The sequence below is a fragment of the Heteronotia binoei genome, chromosome 4, assembly GCF_032191835.1.
Source record: "Heteronotia binoei isolate CCM8104 ecotype False Entrance Well chromosome 4, APGP_CSIRO_Hbin_v1, whole genome shotgun sequence".
NCBI classification, from domain to species: domain Eukaryota; kingdom Metazoa; phylum Chordata; class Lepidosauria; order Squamata; family Gekkonidae; genus Heteronotia; species Heteronotia binoei.
Window position 1 is genome coordinate 85,427,312 of NC_083226.1, and position 16,598 is coordinate 85,443,909.

Below are 16,598 nucleotides of genomic sequence, written 5' to 3' on the forward strand. Positions count from 1 at the left end.
ATGCAGTTGTAACTTATAGTCACTGAGTGATGAACTGGCTGGCTATGGGAAATAATTAAGTTCAGATGCCTATGATCAAGATATATGTGAAGAGCTATGGGCAGAGCTTTTTTTGAGCAGGAACTCACAGGAACGCAGTTCTGTCTGGCTTGGCATCAGGGGGTGTGGCCTAATGTGCAAATGAGTCCCTGCTGGTCTTTTTCTACAAAAAAACCCTGTGTGAAACAATGGTGACATCAGGGGAAGCAGCCCAATGTGCAAATGAGTTCCTGCTGGGCTTTTTCTACCAAAAAAGGCCTGGCTATGGGAAATAACTAAGTGAAGCAATTGTAATAATAAATTCTATTTATATGTTAGTGATGAACTTAACTTAAACTAGGTTGGATCAGGACTAAATTAGCAGTTTCCATTGATTTCCCCTTCCTCTCATGTTGTGGCTCCAGGTTCCCCAATCCCCAAGGCTTCGGGTTCCCCATTTTGTGGTGATCAGTGGTCTGCAGTGGGAGAGGGATGGCAAGGAATGGTCCATTCCAATGATGGAAAATTTAGCCTGAATCGGGCCCAAAGTTAGAGAATTCCTTGTTTCTTAATATTTGTTTAATTACTACTTGAATTCCTATGCGTACCTTGTAATGTTGATCCAGTTGTCTTTTACCTCTGCACAGCTTGACCATCTACTGTTTCCTGTATGATGAACCAGAGCATTTCACATAAAAATCACTTTGAATTGAGATATTTTAATGGATGGTTAGAAAATCCAAGCAAGAAAATCTGATTTCCACAATTTCAAAGAAATGGTAAATCTCCAACATATCTCATTTTTACAAAATGCTTGTTTCATACTGCCTAATAAAGATATTAACTAATCAACTATCATAGTCATTATACCAAAAACAAGTTTTTTTAAAATAATAGCATTAAAATGATGTTCCTTATTATTTGGATCTCTTTATTCTTCAGGTGCCTATTTATCTGGTTTAGAGTTCAGAGATGTGAGTGAGAGGAAAGATATAGAAGGGGGAACGGTTAAACCTTTAAAATGTTCCTTTTCTTTCCCACTTACGTAGAGTCCCAGAGGCTGCTGCCACCATTCTTTTTTCTTCCCACAACCTTCATTTTGGACCTAAAGTGCCACACCTCAGCATTCCAGACTTTAATAATTTCTCATCATAAATTGATATGTGGTGTTTCAGGTTTATCAGAAGGAACACCTGCGGTCCTGGAGGAGGCAAAGATATCCCCCACCAGCCAGTCTAGCTTGTCCCATCTGCTGGCTTAAAACCAGGGATTTTTTTGTTTGTTTGTTTTTAGCAGGAACACACAGAAATGCAGTCTCGGCTGGCTTGGTGTCAGGGTGTGTGGCTTAATATGCAAATTAGGCCCTGCTGGGCTTTTTCTTAAAAAAAAATTCTGCTTAAAATATAGTGTTAAACACAGCAGTGGGGATATATGTGCATGTAATCACTGTCATAGAGGGGAAGTCTGCCAGCAGTACAGAAATAAGGAAGTTACTTGCCACTTCACTTACAGTATTAGGAGAGAATCAGGGCACTGCCCAGACAACCAGATGTTACCAGGCTGGGAGTTTTAAGTTTGCATATGTTAAACAAACTATAGAATCCTAGTGATAATTTTATCTCTGAAGAAGTTACTGAATATTTGGGCTCCATCCTGTGGGTTTTTTTCAAGAAATCATTTATATATCATACTTTATATCACTGAGCTCAGAGAAGCTTATGGATGGTCCCCAGGGTGTTTCCCATCTAGATGACATATAGGGCCAGACTTGCTTTGATTCAGTAGAATAGTATAATATCCCTTCAGGGCTTTACTGTCTCCTTTTTCAAGACCGCAGGTGTTCTCTCCTGATAATGGTTGCCGCTATCAACCTTGAATCTAACCTTGCCCTTTCAGTTTTCTTTACAGTTTGATTTCAGTTAATTATTACCGTTTTCGCACACAGCTTACCTCGTAGTCACAATCCTGTTCCCTCCACAGCGTCTGTCGAACTTCCCACCATCTGCGCCGAAGTTACAGGAAGTGCCACGGCTTTTGCGTAGCAAACGTAAACTGGGTTTTAGCGGTTTACGTTTGCTACGCAACAGCTGCGGCACTTCCTGTAACTTCGGCGCAGATGGTGGGAAATCCGACCAGATGCTGCAGAGGGAACAGGATTGTGACTGCTGTGTGCAAAAACGGTCATAGACCGTTTCTTCCACCAAAGTACTTCAGCTTGGAATAGCAAAGGCAATTAGTAGCAGTGGCTTATTATTGAACCAAGAAGAGAGATAGGATTTTTTCCCACTGGCTAGATTCAGGTGGGTAGCCATGTTGGTCTGAAGCAGCAGAACAAAATTTGAGTCAGTGGCACCTTTAAGGCCAACAAAGTTTTATTATGGATATAAGCTTTCATGTACAAGCACACTTCCTCAAATAAAAACGATGGAATAAAATCTCTTCTACTTATAAGAAAAGAGAGGGTGGCGGGCAGCCATTAGGAAAGGCCATTCAAGAACCTAATTGCATAAGTTGATCTGAAATATCATCAGGTGGCCATTAATATCTTGGGGGTGTTTTTGGACTCTAGCTTTGTTCTCACATATCTTTATTAACTCTTGCATTTACATGCTAATTTGCTGCCATTGATTGATCTTACTAGCCACCCAATCCTATCTCAGCTCAACTTATGCATCTTGGCTCTTGAGCGGTCCTTCCTAATGGTTGCACCTCACCCTCTCCTTTCCTGTAAGTAGGACTTGAGGAGATTTTATTCCATTGTTGTATCTGAGGAAGCGGGCTTACACGCCGAAGCTTATACTTTAAATAAAGCGTTGTTGGTCTTAAAGGTTCCACTGGATTTAAATTTTGGGTGCTATCACACAAGAGATTTGGTCCTACCTAGCCACACCTCCCATTTGGATTAAAAGTGCATGATCATACGGCACATCTGCCCTCTGAGCTGCACTCATTCTCACCCCATCTCCAGATGCCTTCTATCCGGATTAGAAAGCCACCTGGATCTTCCCGGTAGTTTTCCCCCGGATCACATTTATGTTGACACATTTATGTCACATATGAGTCACCCAGGCGTGACTCATAAGCAGAAGAGAAGTATGATCACACCAAGCCCTTTTCAGTGTATTCGGGGGGGGGGGGACTTTCTAAAAACCCAACCCTTTCCACTGTGGGTCCATGGTTGAGGTGCGCTAGCAGTGTAAATGCCCAACCACAGACCATTGTTGCAATCCTGCTGCTTCAACCTTGGCTGTCTGATAGCCCAGAAATGGACCAACTCAAGCTGCTTCTTTACAGCTGAGAAAATATTGCACCAATTTCCCAGTGTGATAGCACCCTTTATTATGTTTCTTCCACTGGGGATATGGATGCAGGACAAATGGTCAGCCAACACCTGAATAAAGGCAGTCAGTTGTGGGGATGGGACTGAAACAAGCTGCAGTAGCAGTGAAAGGAGATTGGTTTGATTTATTTATTATTATTATTGTTAATAATAATAATAATAATAATAATAATAATAACAACAACAACAACTTTTATTTATATCCCGCCCTTCCCGCCGAGGCAGGCTCAGGGCGGCTCACAGACATGGAAAGTGCCATGATTACAATAAATACATTATACAATAAGATACATTTAAATAAATTAATTAAAACCACAACAATTAAAAGTGCTATAGTACAACACAGTGTATATCAGATGGCTAGGTGTCACTTCAGGATTCCATCTTGTAGGCCATTTGGAAAAGGACAGTTTTACAGGCCCTGCGGAACTGATTATAGTCCCGCAGAGCTCGAACCTCCGCTGGTAGTTGATTCCACCAAAGGGGAGCCGTTACTGAGAAGGCCTGCTCTCGGGTTGTTTTCAGTTTGGCCTCCCTTGGTCCAGGGATTTTTAAGAGGTTTTGGGAGCTAGATCTCAGTACTCCCTGAGGGATATATGGAGAGAGGCGGTCCCTAAGGTAGGCAGGTCCTCAGCCATTTAGGGCTTTAAAGGTAATAACCAGCACCTTGTAATGAACTCGGAAAACAATTGGCAGCTAGTGCAGCTCCCGCAACCTAGGCTACATGTGTTCCCACCTAGGTAGTCCCACCAACAGCCTGGCTGCTGCATTCTGCACTAGCTGCAGTTTCCAAGTTCGGTACAGGGGCAGCCCCATGTAGAGGGCATTACAGTAGTCCAACCTTGAGGTGACCGTTGCATGGATCACTGTTGCTAGGTCACCACGTTCCAGGAAGGGGACCAGCTGCTTCGCCCTCCTAAGATGTAAAAAGGCGGCTTTAGCAGTGGCTGCTATCTGTGCCTCCATTGTCAAGGAAGGCTCCAGAAGCACTCCCAAGCTCTTAACCCTGCACACTGGTATCAGCGATGCACCGTCAAAGGCTGGTAGGGAGATCTCCTCTCCTGGCCTGCCGCAACCCACGCAAAGGACCTCTGTCTTCGCTGGATTCAACTTCAGCCCATTCGACTTGATTCATCCTGCCACAGCTTGCAGCGCCCGGTCCAGGTTTTTAGGGACGTCGCCAGTCCAGCCGCCCATCAATAGATAGAGCTGGGTGTCATCAGAATACTGGTGACAGCCCAGTCCATACCTTCGGGCTATCTGGGCAGGGGGCGCATGAAGATGTTAAACAACATCGGAGAGAGAACTGCCCCCTGAGGCACCCCACAATTAAGTAAGCACCTCTGGGACAGCTCTCTTTCAATTGCCACCCTTTGTCCCCGACCCTCAAGGAAGGAGGAAAGCCACTGTAAGGCTAGCCCCCGGATTCCTGTGTCGGCGAGGTGGTGGGTCAGCAGTTGATGGTTGACCATATCAAACACAGCCGATAGGTCTAACAACAGCAATACTGCCAAGCCGCCTCGATCCAGATGTCGCCGGAGGTCATCCATGAGGGCGACCCACACTGTCTCGTCCCATGGCCCGGGCGGAAGCCGGACTGGTATGGGTCTAAGGTGGAAGTGTCATCCAAGAAACCCTGTAACTGCAACGCCACAGCCCTATCAATGATTTTGCCCAAAAAGGGCAAATTTGAGACCGGCCGATAATGAGCCAATTTGGCCAGATCAGATGTAGCCTTTTTCAAGACAGGGCAGACCACTGCCTCCTTCAGAGGCATTGGAAAAGAGCCCTCCGAAAGAGATCTATTTATGAAGTCCCAGGAGGGGCATGAGTCCAGATCACAAATAGTTGGGCATGCAGTGACAAGGATTCTGTCGCCTTCCTCCAAGCCGAGCGAGCCGAAGAAGACACGCACGGGGCCTCGAGTTCACTTACTGTATCTAATATATCTGTATCTAATATGGCAGGGTAGTCGTGGCGGAGCGACTGGACCTTGTCTGCAAAAAATTTCGCAAAAGCCTCACAGCCTATCTCCAATTCCTTAACATTTGGTTTGCCTTGTGGCAATGTGGTAAAGTTCCGAATTATCCTAAATAATTGTGCCGGGCGCAAATTTGCAGACGCAATCTTAGCCGCAAAGTATATTTTCTTTGTGGCCTTGACTGCCATCTCATAGGACCTCATAAACTCCCTATAAGATGTTCTAGCCGCTTCATCGCGAGTACGCCGCCATTGCCTCTCTGGCCGTCTAAGACCTTGGTTCAGCTGGCGTAACTCCGGGGTGTACCACGAAGCCAGCCTAATCCGAGGTCGTAGAGGGCGATCTCATCAATGGCCCTAGAGAGCCGGCTATTATTATTAAAATATGTAGCCTACCTTTCTCCATTCAAAAAGACTTAAGGTGGCTCACAGATTTGTTTTGACAAATCTGAAAATAGCCCAAGCATTTTCTCATCCTACCATGTATGCCCCTCACTTTCTGCAGCCAGCAGGAACAGGTCCTCCTGTGTCACCTCAACCATGGAACTTCCTCCTCACGGCTATTCACCTGATAGAGTCTGTTAAGTTTTGGGCACCAAGTAAAGATGTTTCCTTTTAACCCAGTCCTTTGGTTGAAAGTGCTATTTCCCTTGTGACTGTCTACAACAGACTTAGAAGGTTGTAACACTGCATAGGATTGCACTGCAAACCTCTGAGTTTGATTGTTCTAATTTTCATCTGCAAGGGGCATATAGATTTAGCTATGTTTTACTGAAAATAAGCTAGCTTGAAAGCATGCAAGACTCTAACCACTTAATTCTTGTCTCTTTTAAGATCAGAGTGGTGAGGCTGCAAGCCCACAGCAGCGGACAGACTTCACAAGTGGTTAAGTTAGCTGGACACTCTGTAAAGTTGTAGTTTCCGTTCTCACCAGTCCTTAAGCAGTATACTATCTGATTGAAATAAAGTTGGCCTTTTATATTAGTTTCAGATTTTGTTTTAGTGTTCCAATAACTTCTTTTTGTTGTCTTTATATGCATCTTTTTAATGAGCAAAAGAAAAATGTGCAATTTGTCTAACATACTATCATGAACATGAAATTTCATGCAAATTCTCATGCTTGCTGCAGAATCTGGTAACATGGGTGATACAGAATATCAGTTAATTGTTAAAGGAAAAATTCATTTGTGCAGAGATCAAGTAAAAGAACACTGGTTCTCCTACCTGAAAACGTACCTTTCCAATTATGGTTGCCAACCACCAAGTAGAAGCTGGAGTTCCTCTGGAATTACAACTGATCTCCACAGCACAGAAATAATCAGTTCCCCTTGAGAAAATGGCAGCTCTGAAAAACCAAACTCCATGCAGTCACATTCCTGCTAAGCCCATCCCCTTCTCTAAACTCCACTCTCCCCTGGCTCTGCCTCTAAATCTGCAGGAACTTCTCAACCTAGAGTTAGCAACCCTACCTCCAGAGTATTTAACCTTATAGAGAAACTTGTGTATGTAGGGTTGCCATCCTTTTTGGTGCAAATATGAAAATCCTTGAAAAACCATTTAGTGTAAATTGCAATGTCACTTCTGACAAAAGACCATAGAGATATGGGGCATTCCTAGAGAACTGTGGTGTGACTGTGACTGGGTTTTCAAGGGAAATTACATTGGAACACATGGAATGCTTCTTCTCCCCATTTGAAAGAAAGCAGCAGAAGGGCCACAGAGAAAGTGGGAGAACACTTGCGAAAAGCTGGTAAGTGGAAACCTACTTGAGTTTCCTGGGATACTCTAAGCCAAATTACAATCTCCCCCACCTGGATTGCTGCAGTCTGGGAAAACTATGCAAGGGTGGAGAGGCCCTTCTTCATGCACAAGATAGTCCTGCTCTGAACCAGGGACTTGGCATGCAGTAACTGAGGAGAACCCATAAGTGATGTCTGATTGTTACACAGAGTTGGGACCCAGTCCCAGCCTATATCCTTCATAACATGTGAATGCCTCGGTTCTTCTAAAAGTTCCAGCATACTAATTAGTCAGCAAACTGACTTCATATTTCCACTATTTTAAAAAATTCAAACTACTAGATAGATTGTAATGAAACAGGATAAAACCTTCAAATGAAACAGGGTCAGCCCACGCTACCATAAAAATTATACATTTTGTCAACCTGGTTAAAATATAGTGCCTGAAGGAATGCCTGAGGAATTAAAATATGTTGCTTAATAAGCCAGATCCCAAGGGAAACAAGGGATCTTATTTGGATTCTTAGGCATGTAACAGAGCTGCAGAAAGCATATGTGGATGGGGGGCACATAATATAGGTCAGAGTTAACTTACAGTTCTGCAAATAGTGTTACTGAGCCTTTTAAGAATAAAGTTCAAGTCCAGTGGCACCTTTAACCAACAAAATTTTATTCAAGGTATGAGCTTTCATGTGCAAGCACACTTCTTCAGATAAAATGAAATGGAAGAAACCATTCAAATTTATTGACAGGGCTGAAAAGTAGGACTGCCAAGCCCCCGGTCCGGGCAGGGGTTTCCCCTCCCGGGAGGTTCTCAAGCCACTGGCCCAGATTGGGCCAATGAGGGGAACCTCCCCTGACGTTGCCAGCACTAAGACATCACCCAGAAGTGACATCATTGAGCTGCCGATGTCCTGCAGCTGCCGCTTTAGGCATTTCTGGGAAAACTCTATGGTTTTCCCAGACGCTCTAGCCATATGGTACAATAGGTACCATAGAGTTTTTCCCTCTCAAATGACTAGAGCATCCAGGAAAACCATAGAGTTTTCCCGGAATCACGTAGAGCAGTCGCTGCGCCACATTGCCGGCACTATGATATCACTTCCAGGGGCTGAAAGGTACTTGGCAACCCTACTGAAAAGTGAATTAGCATATAACATGATGAAGACAATACTGTGGCGGAGGGCAGGATAAGTGACAGCAAGCCTCCATTTACTGGCCATAGAAATGAAAACACAATGCAAATGGATAGTGCAGCTTACATTTCTGCATCCTCAACAGGCAAAGCAATATTCTTGGAATCAGATCTTTTCTGTGCATTTTGAAAAAAAATAATTGAAAGAGGCATTTCAGACTTTGGGACACATGAGGGTAAATGAGAAAGCAGGGGTTCTCATTTGTCTGTTGCAACCATTATCAGTATAGGAAATTCAAACTAGCAGCTTGGCATTTGTGAGAGGTGAGAAGATCCTTGGGCAAAACAAACCCTGCAAGGTACAGGAAAGGGCCAGGACAGGCTAAAGGGAAAGTAAACATCCAAGAGCTGCTGGCTGGTTAGTTAGGTTTGTGGGCGCATGTGCTAGGTTGATACATAGAAGCAGATGGAGTGCCTTTTGGTAAAACAATAAAGTAGCTATTTTATTGGAAATTATTTTGGAGATGAGCCATGCAGAAAACCTAATGGCTAGCACCCATCTCAAGAATCCGTCTATCTATCAGAAGGTGTCTGAACAGCTGTTTTTATGCAGATTCAAATTAACCCCAGTGCAGCACAACTGGACGTTTAAGCATGGCAGAGCAGTATTTCTGAATGCCCTATGCCTGGTAGGGCATTCCTTGGGAGATTGGAAAAAGCACTGCTCGACAACTCATGAAAAAGAAGAGAAGAGATTGGATTTATATCCCACCCTTCACTTGGAGTCTCAAGTGGCTTACAATCTCCTTTCAGGTGGGGCTGAGAGAATTCTCCAAAACTGCCCTTGAGCAGAACAGCTCCGAAAGTTATGACAGACCCAAGGTCACTCCAACAGTTGCATGTGGAGCAGTGGGGAATCACTATCAGATAAGAGTCCATGCACTTAACCACTACACCAATCTTGCTCTCTGGTGCAGTTTCTGACACACCTCCTTCTGATCTCTTTTATTTCTTCTCCAGCCAAGTAGAGTAATAACATGCTGAGGCTTTGAGAGACAACAGGGCACCCATATCGCAAAGACCACCATCGTGAGGGGAGGGACGGTGGCTCAGTGGTAGAGCATCTGCTTGGGAAGCAGAAGGTCCCAGGTTCAATCTCTGGCATCTCCAAAAAAGGGTCCAGGCAAATAGGTGTGAAAAACCTCAGCTTGAGACCCTGGAGAGCCGCTGCTAGTCTGAGAAGATAATACTGACTTTGATGGACCAAAGGTCTGATTCAGTATAAGGCTGCTTCATATGTGAGGGCAACATACTCTATTTTAGGGGTGTCAAACATGTGGCCCAGGGGCTCCTATTAGGTCCCCAAGCAACTGACTGTCATCTGCTTTCTTCTCCCTCTCTCTTGCTTCCTTTGGCATCACAGCTTCTTTGCCAAGCTTGTTCAATCACACAGGAGCTACAGAACAAAACCTCTATTTTCTCCATTGGCTGAGGCTCCTCTCTTGGGGAGGAATGGGGGAGAGGGATAGCTTGCTCCAAAGGAAGCTCTGGCTCTTTCCTTCCTTCCAGGAGGGGGAGGTGCCTTAGCCAATAGAAGGAAGAGAGGCTTGGCTCAGTAGCTCTTCTGTGCAATTGAGAGAGCCTGGATTGCATGAGAGAGATACAAAGAAAGCACCTTTAAGACCAACAAGTGCTAAGTGCATATTTTATTTTAAGTTTTTTAAAAATATATTTGTGTTTGTGTCCTTTATAAAGTTTATATGTCTGCTACCTGGCATTACATCTTATGACACACATGGTCCGGCCCAACAAGATTTATGACAAACATGGCCCGGCCCAACAAGGTCTCATTTATGTCAGATCTGGCCTTTGTAACAAATTAGTTTGACACCCCTGCTCTTTCATGCTAAGTGTTCCCTGAAAAGGCCATGCTGATTTGTCTTTCCTAGAGATGTAAAATTTCTGGCTTCAAAAAAAGTTTAATTTTTTCCCCAAAAAATTTCCATTAAAAAATGGAAATGGGGGGGGGGGGGTTTGAAATATATGCAATATTTTGTCCTATCAAACCTAAACTAATTTTATTGATTTAACAACATAAAATATATTGTTTGTAATTTACTGAACATATAAAATTGCAGCACTTCACATATTTATGGACTTTAAAAGTTATAAATACCTTAGTTTTCTATAAGCAAAATTGCAAATATACCGAGTTCTTGAGAGAAAACTGCAAGCTGATACATCCTATGCTGTCTTAGCTTGTGTAGTTAATTTTGGCTATTTCTGCTTAGAGAAAGCTCAGTTCTAAACAGAACTTTCAGAGTTTTCCTCTGAAGCTTTGGTTCAGTTTCTGCCATCTCTTCTGATCTCTTCCCATCCCCACCCTAGGCAAATAGGGCAATAAGCTACTTGTTACTCAACCTGGTATCTGCATCACAGTAGTTTGAGGGAGGGTGAAAAAATCAACCACAAAGTCAATCATATCAGGTCAAAAGGACAATAGAAGGTATGCAACAGATGAAAAGCAATGAAAGCCATGCGTGCTCCCCTCATAAGATTCAGTAGCCTTTTAGGTGCAGAATTGCATCTTGGATTTAAGAGCTATATGTCTACAGCATGACTACCTTCTCTTTGAAAGCATCTAACTCTAAAAGAGAAAATATTTCAATTTTTTCATTAATAAAAAATGGAAAAGGATCTCAGAGGAAAAAAACAGCTTCCTCTCCAAGTTTTCCTTCTTCCCCATCTCTGGGCCTTCCTAGAAATTAGTGCTCTTGTCTGCATCTTGATTATGCTAATACTGATATAGAAAGTAAGCTAGTACAAAAAACATGAAAACAGGCACATTGCCAACTAAATAATCTTAGATTTTCACACATATTCTGGTCAAAGACAACATTTGAAGGAATATGTTTATATATTGAATGCTGTGAAACAGCTAAGAATTCAATATTTATCATATAGATACTGCTGGAATAATTGTTGTGTACTGAAAAGATTTTCTCCAATTTATTATTTGTGTACTCAGACTTAGTGAAGAAGACATTTACTTTTACTCTTCAAACAGCATTAAAATGGGTAAGGCCACATGAAGGAGCACCAGGGCTGCTGATGCAGGAGGAGGAGGAGATAAAGAGACATCTTCTTTGAAAGAGGAAATATGTTATCTTGGACCAGCCACAGAAAGGGAAGATCTATTTGCTGACCACCCTGGTGATGCCAGACAACATAAAGCATTTGTCCTGGAATTCACATCTAATAATATCATTTAAATCAACTTTTAAAATTTGATATGCAAGTTCTTTGGCATCATCTCCCCCACCTACTTCTCTTAGCCACACTGAGAGTGAAAAGTAGGCAACAACTGGGACAACAGCTCCACCTGCTACTCCCACCATAACCATGGAACATCTTTTCCTTACTGACTAGTTGCTGGGAAGAAGATGTATGGGTGCACATAAGTACTATGCATTTCTGCCTGTTGGTATGTGACTGTATATTCAATGCAGGACATCATATACTTACATCCACAACTTCCTACTACCAAAGTAAAAAAACCCAAAACCTTAATGAGAGACTAGCTATCATAGAGGGCAGACAGTGGAAGCTGGGGAAATGAAATGAATCCTTGAAGAAAAGGATTATTGCCTTAGAGAAAAACAAATAACAAAATTACAGGAGGAGATGAAGAGACTTCAGCAAGCATCTGGTAAAAGTGCTCCTTCATGATTATAACCTGTCCTTGAACATGTAAATAGTTGTTTCTTTTGTTGTATTTACTATGTGTGTGGTTTGTAGCAATGTTGTCTTAACTTTCTTTGTAAATGTTTTTAGATAAACAACTTTTTCTGGAAAGAGTTATCTATTATCTACGAAGTGAACCAATGGTGTAGTGATTAAGTGTACAGACTCCTATCTGGGAGAACTGGGTTTGATTCCCCACTCCTCCACTTGCAGCTGGTGGAATGGCCTTGGGTTAGCCATAGTTCTCACAAGAGCTGTCCTTGAAAGGGCAGCTTCTATAAGAACTCTCTCAGCCCTACCCACCTCACAGGTTGTCTATTGTGGGGCAGGAAGATAAAGGAGATTGTAAGCGGCTCTGAGACTCTGACTCAGAGAGAAAGGTGGGGTATAAATTTGTGGTCTTCTTCTTCAAGTCAGAAATATTCCCCACCAGACTAGTCTAAGAAACGTATTTTCAAACCAGATAAACACAAGGAACTGAATTGTGCACATATACTGTTCATAGTGCCTAAAGGGAGGAAGCCCAGCCCCTTACACTGCACATAGGAATGTTTATATGCAACAGCTCTGGGAACATTTTCCTTGGTGGCATTTGTTGGGATTAACTCGTTTAGTTATTCCCACTAGTTAGCGGACTGTTTAAATAAAACTATAAATGCAGGAGCATCACTTTATCAGGTTGCCCAGCTTATAAAGCTACACAGAGCCACATTGCAAGTTTAAAGGAGATATATGCCTCTCTTTATTTGAGAAGTACACTATTGATAGGAAAGAGTGGAAACAGAATAGAGTACTAACTACTAGCCAAGGATGGAAGCAGAAGGCAAGAGGGCCATCTGCCTCATGGTACCAAGAGAGGACAACATGTCGTCCCTCTTGGTGTGGGTAGGGACAAGGGGTGGTGTGAGTGAATGGAAGGAAGTTTGTTCCCTGAGGACACAATCTACACTTCAAAGGGAATAGTGGCAGAAGAGTTAACACAGGAAAGAAAAGTCAGTGTGACTATCTTGCTATCTACTCTGTTGCCACATCAACTGGAGGCTGAGACAGTGCCTTCACTTCCAACAGTGTTATGGTTACTGGGGTGTCTGTGATGCTTGTTCTTCATGATGTGGTGCATCAGTGGGCTGGGGTGTTACTTGTAAGTCACCTGATTGCTACTTCCCTGCCAATAAATTAGCCAGTGTTTTCAAAGCACTGATGGCTGCAAACATAACATTATTTGCCGCATTGTTTCTTGAAATACCTGTCAATCACATCTGCCTTCCTCGAGCATCTCAGTGTAACAGTGTCTTTCTTCTTCCATCATCTCTGCATGGTAGCAATTGGTCTCATTTTGCTTGGTAGTATACTGTGTCAGCATTTTGCTAAGCAAAATCATGCAGTACAGCAAACACTTCCTGTTTCTAGCAATAGTCAACTATATGGTAGGTGACACCTCAACAACATTGTTCTCCTCATCAGTGCCTGAAAGTGCGAATGAAGAATACCAAAAATATATCAAAATGATGATTTTGCCAATATAGCGAAAACACAGTAGTTAGCAGGCATAATGCACAGGTGATTACATGCAATCATCACTCTGTAATTGTTCAGAGTATCCAAAACAAGGATTTAAGATGAGGTTAATGGGTTTCTGGTTTTCAGTTATTCAGGATGGTGAAAACCAAGGCAGACTGTAAAGAGTGACTGGACGATCTCTCTCAACAGCATGGCAAATGAAGTTCAGTGCTGGTCAATATTAAGTGATGCACAATGGAACAAAAAATCATAACTGCTGGTGGGTTCTGAAATTGCTAGCACTAAGATTAAAAGAAATGGGGAATAGTGGATAGGTTGATGAAAATCTTGATTCAGTAGTGTGCAGCAGTAGTTTTAAAAAGGCACACGCCACGCTGGGTATTATTAGAAAAGGGATTGAAAATTGTCATTATTGTAATTCCCTTGTATAGAACTATGGTTTGGCCCCTTTTAGAATACTGCATACAGTTCTGGTCATATGTATCTAAAAAAGAATACTGAAGAGCTGGAGAAAGCACAGAAGAGGGCACCCAAAGTTATTAAAGGATTAGAATACCTTTTCTATGAGGATAGGCTGAAAAATCTAGGACTTCTCTGTTTTGTTGGCTGCTGTGTGCAACAGGATGTTGCACTACATAGACCATTGGTCTGATCCAGCAGGACTCTTATGTTTTAATGTACTGTGAGATTTTGACAATTAGAGGTATCTAGGTCTTGTGTAACTAGCTCTCCATTTTTCCTACTCCTTTGCATAGGAGTGGCTGGGAATGCAAGCCAGGAATCTCTAATTGCCTGAAGCAGGAATGACTTAACAGTCATTTCAGGAGTAGGCGGAACAGTCAGGGTGTTTTGTTTTGTTTTTTAAAATGACTGATAATAGAAGATCTACAGGCAAACATGAAGCTAGTAAAAATCAAGTGTTCATATTATTTCATAGCAAATGAAGACAGTACAATCTATTATGAAAATATTAATGCTTTTGAGAACATACTTTAAAAGCATATGTAGAGAGAAGCCAAAAATGGTCAGGGTAAAAAAGAATATTTAAAAAATATATATTTTAAAAAAGATATTTTAGTGGAAAATTTCAGAAGATAATAGTTGTATTAGATGAATGCCCTGACAGGATAGCCCAATCTCACCACATCTCAGAAGCTACACAGAGACAGCCCTAAGTAGTATTTGGATGGGCGACCACCAAGGACATCTAGGGTCATGGTGCAGAGGCAAACAATGGCAAGTCACTTCTGGACATCTTGCCTTGAAATTCCACAGTATCACCCTAAGTCGACTGTGACAACAAAAACAAAAAGATCATCCAATACTTCTTAACTGGAGCAACTAATATTTTAAAAGTGGCTTATACCCAGAGCTGATACAGTAACACAGGTCCTGATAGTGAAACATAATCTCTGAATGTCACTGGGCAATTATTATGTGACATGGGGAATAGTGGATAGGTTGATGAAAATCTTGATGTGTAACCACAGCTATGCCTGGTTTCCACCATGTCAGCTGTCTTCCCCTTTTTTGCAACTATCGCGATTATGAGAATTGTACTAATCAAGATTAAATGGATATTATGAACTTCTAGATCAAGTTCCCTTCTTTCATACAAACATTGACTACATTTTTAATCAGTCCTTTCCCCAAAATGCTGTGCACATGGCTCATTGGATCCTTGCCCCTTTTACAATCCCCTGTAAAGAATGTTAGGCTAAGAGATTACTCATCATCACCCAGTAAGTGCTAGCCATATGCTCCAGTTGTGAGGCAAAGCTATCACAGGCTTGTAATACAGAGGTGCCACTGTGTACACACACCAGCTCGTTACAGACATGGAAATCCACAATAATGACTCTGTCCACAGGTGAAGAGCTACACATACAGGGCATGCTCAGAATGATCCTCCCCCCCCCCTTCCTTTGAACTGCTAACCTTCAATCTAGCATGCCAACTTCCTTGTGAAACCTTCTGGAAGTACTCCTTTGTATAAACTTTATGCTATATGCCTGACTGCTTCTAAAGGCATGTACACCAACTGATTGAAGTGTTCAGACATACATGTAGGCAGGATGCCTTGCACCCAAGTGAATCTAGTCCACGTAAACGTCTGAGGTGACACTAGAAAGGCACCACATTTTCTCTAGATACGATTTCTCATGTGAAAAGTAACATACATTCAACAAGCGCACTTGCCAGGAAAAGTGCTAGGGAGCAGGCCTTAGGAGTCCCAGTCTGGCACCTGCCCCCCACACCTCCATTCACGCCTGTCCGGCCACCACATGCCAGCCCGCAGAGAGGGCAGGCATGGCAGAGGAGGGTTGGTTGGGCTCCGGGTGAGCCGCGCCTGTGCAGTGCCCTTCTTAGGCCAGTCTTGGAGAGCCTCTGAGAGTGTACTGCACAAGCACAGCTCGCCCACAATCCCCGCTCAGACCCAGGAAGGCTCAGTGGGGACTGTGGGTGAATTGCACGTGCGGTCTCTGAAGCACTCTGACTTCCCAAGAAGGCTGAGCAGGAGCTGCAAGCAAGCCACACCGATCCCCCACCTGGTTACTCTCGCCTTCAAGATGAAAGCAGCTGGGTGGGGTGCGTTCTCCTCCATGCCCAGCTTCTCTTGCAAGGGAAGCCAGTGTCCAGCCCCGAGATGCCAAGTCTCAGAGGAGAGCACATGCCAATGTGCCGCTCTCAGCTTCCCGGGTCTGCGACCCAGGAAGCCTAGAGCAGCAGGCTGGGCGAAAGGGGTACCTGGTGGCGTTCCCGTAGGTGAGGCAGCCATTCTAGGGAGATCTGTGCCTAGGAGTTCCTGCCGGTCATGAGAAAGCCGCTCATTTGTGAGAGGGAAGTAAGGCGGCAATGCTATTGGACTGGTCACTTTTCCCGAACGGGGGAGGCCAAAGAGGCAATCAGGCGGCTCGCAAGGCTTCTCCGTGAGAATGTGTATTGTGACAGACATCTCTTCTTGGAAAGGGTTGCTAGCCGCTCCAAGTCCACCGCCGTTTCAGGAGGAGCCAATGGAGTCCCGTAGTGCAGACCACTGGAGCCTTCCGGCTGCCTCCCAACCCCCGCCCCCCCCCCCTTCTTGCTTTGAGCATCCGAGTCCTGACCCCTTCCCCCAGAT